Source organism: Gymnoscopelus microlampas (assembly GCF_963454915.1).
Source record: "Gymnoscopelus microlampas genome assembly, chromosome: 5".
NCBI classification, from domain to species: Eukaryota; Metazoa; Chordata; class Actinopteri; order Myctophiformes; family Myctophidae; genus Gymnoscopelus; species Gymnoscopelus microlampas.
This window is the reverse complement of record NC_139942.1, coordinates 31141723-31145350: the sequence shown is the minus strand read 5'-3', so window position 1 is coordinate 31145350 and position 3628 is coordinate 31141723.

Here is a 3628-nt window from a genome sequence, read left to right as displayed (position 1 = left end):
GCATGTACGCACACAAACATCTGTTGTGGGAAAAGGCCTGCCTGGCTTTCATTAACAGTCTTTTCTTGAACAGAGAGAGATGGATTCCACTTCACTCCACGCCCATAAATTCCTGAAATAACAAAGTAAGGGTCAAAGTTAGGCATGTAGCCGTGATGGTTAGGTTTAGGGTTTAGGGTTTTGGGTACATGGGAATTCCATGGAAGTCAGTGGAATGTCATACAGTGTAATGGTAGTACTAGTACAAACAGTTTGTACTATTTGTTCTGTCTCATTTCACCGGACTATCTCATTAAGAATTAAATAGACTTTCAAACAAAGAATTATAGTTTAATGCAAGAGTAGTCAGAGTCAAAGCTCAACTCAACAGTGCTTGACTGGTGTTTTATTCCAAGTGTTCAAGTCTAAGTCTAAGGCGCCAAGTGGCATATCCAAAATATAATTATTTTAGTTTTATTCTAAATAAATAATCATTACGGAGCCCACAAGATGACACACAACAGTTAATCGAATGTAATTGATGCACATGAATGTATATGAACATAGGGGATATCATTATGCCCAAATCCACAAGTCATTGCCATCCAAGTACAAAGTCCGGGAAAAACAGGACTTGAGTCCTTCATCTCTGGGCAGCAGTAATACATTCAGTTTTGGTTATGGTTAAGTGTTAAGGTTAGTTACTGGGATATCCTCACAAATAGAGCAACACAAGGCTGTATGTGTGTGCTTATAACATGTTTATGAGTATCATCGACTTTGCTGTGCACGCGGATATGCCTCTATTGTGTGTATCGTTTTGCAGAAATGTGCCTCTATTGTGTGATTTTTATTTTTTTTAAATGAGTGTGCATTTGTGTTGCTTTTCTCACTTGTGTGTGTGTGTGTGTGGGGGGGGGGGGTGGCAGACAGAAAGTGGGCTTGACAGTTGAAAGACTTCTGGGGCGAGGCACGCAGTAGGCTTTTAATCTGAAGTGTTCAGGCCTCATTGACCCTGTCAACAACCATTGGAGGAGCTGGATGCTACACACACACACACACACACACACACACACACACACACACACACACACACACACACACACACACACACACACACACACACACACCCACACACCCCCCCACACACACACACACACACACACACACACACACACACACACACACACACACACACACACACACACACACACACACACACACACACACACACACACACACACACACACACACACACACACACACACACACACACACACACACAATGATTTGTCCGGCATGCATCTGGAGACCTTTAGCTCCAATTACTATCTTTATTTAATTTATCTGTATTCATTTGACAAACACATGATGGATGGATCCACTGAGACTGCTCTTGGTTACTAGTAATGTTTGTAATCTAGGAAGATCTTTCTACTGTTACACTTGCTGTATGTCTCAGATACACTTTATCACATACAGAAAATTTGCTTTGGCTAACACTTAATGCAGGAACTCACATTCACAGAAATATCGATCATCTGTCAAGCTAGTACAGACATAGAAATACAAAGAGACAAGAGCATTAGCGAAATGCCTTAACCACATGGTAACTAGCGTCCCTATTCCGGGCAAATGATAACACTTGGCGAAAATATTGGTGAACATTCAGTGAAAATAGGAAACATTTGACCAAAAAATACAAGATCTATAAGTTCACAAGTTTGTGAGCTTGTAGATCTGCTTTTATTTGTATATCGTTGCTGTCTCATATCTCCACATTTCAACCTTTTCCTTTTCTTTTTTCTTGTAAGATGATGATAATCATAAGTGTCGCACAAAGCTCACAACACGTCGTGATGTGACACATTGTTAGCTTGTAGATTGGCTATTTTCACTATTTTAAAATGTTTACATTATAAACCTAATAATCAAAAAGGAACGGTTTTGGACATAAAAGATTTCCACCCGAAGGCAGCGAAATTTGTGTTTAACTAACACAAATGGATGGTTGGGGAATAGACACAGTCAAACATGAAGGCTTGAAGGCTTCTATTGTGTGTTGGAGTTGGAAGTCAGTGTGTCAGCGACCTGCGGCCTGTTATACAGCCAAGTTGTGGACTTTGCTCTCTGCAAACTGTCAATCTTTTATCTCTCTATTCATTCACAAACTCTTTCTCTATACCCTCATTCTATTCTCTCTTTCCTTTCTTCCTTTAGTCTGACCTCAGTCCTCTCCTCTAGCGTGTTAATACTTAATGTGGTCTGGTAAAAATGAAGTAAGATTCCTTTCTTTTTTTTTGGTGTGTGAATGCCCCACTATGTATGTAAGATCCGTGCCTGAGTTGGACCTATTAGTTCGGCATTGGCCGCTTTACAGGGTCTCATGTAATGTCAGACAGGAGCACGAGAGAGGTTGGAGGGAGAGAGCTACATGTCCCATCTGGCGACCTGTAGCATTGGGTCATTGGTCTGTCAATTAAGGGTAGATCACCACAGAATAGAGCTCTATTGTGTGTTTCAAATGCAGCTGCCTCACAAAACCACAGAAGAGTGATCTCATGAGTTTAATTTCAAAATTAGATATTTGGTGTCTGATAACTCTAGTACAGAGTATATGTTTGGTGTTATCTGAGCGCTTTCACTGTTATGTTATAGGATGTAATGATATGTTGGCTACATCGGAAATAAGGTGTAGCAAACAATAACAATACTATTATATACATATTTAATGAAAATTATATTTGACTTTTATGTATTTTATGCCACATCGTCGTTTAACCCTGGGTTGAAATGTGATAATCCAATCTCCGGGGTGCATGAACGTACACAGCACATTCCATGGCAATCCAGTTGTTTTTTGGGACCAAAATGTTGGACTGACAGATGGACCGATCGACAGACATCATTAGAGCCCTGCTGCTTGGGGCTAAAAACAGTGTCAGTGTTTGCTTCACTTGTTCATTTTCAAACAGAAATGCCTTCATATCTCAGAGGTTTTAGAATATGGGCTGTGAAAAGGTTATCATATATAATCTAATGAGAAATCATGTTCTATCATTGGCACGCTATGCTGTTGCTGCCGATTTCAGTTGATTTAGAGATGAGACAACCTGACAAGTAAACACCAGTACAACAGAACAGCATTAAGCAACACTTAATACATACAAATCATTCCCTTCTTAAAATTATTCCTTCTTGGATTGCACCACAAGGTATTTGAAACGTTTAGGTCAATATTTAGCCATATATTGAGCCTTAACAGATGCGTAACACTGGTTTCTTTCCAAATTGGCCTGAAAGAACACTATCAGTAGACCGAAAAGGGAGGCAAATGTAATTTTCCCATATATTTTTTGTAATAGTGTTTGTATTTGTTGATGATATGTATTATTGTGTTCATTTTGTATGCTATGTTGATTAATTGAATACATAGATAGGACCACAATGGAAACATTTTTGTGTTATCCTTTTAGCTTTAATTGAGACCCTTGAGACTTGAGCTTATGCGTCACGCGAGTTCGACTTCAAACCTTCCCTCTTCCTCCTAATGGGAGCAGGTGTATCCTACAGTACATGCGTGATCACTGCTGTGGGTGGATTGTACAGTATGTATATGTGTGTGTGACATGTGTGCAAAGAAACTCCC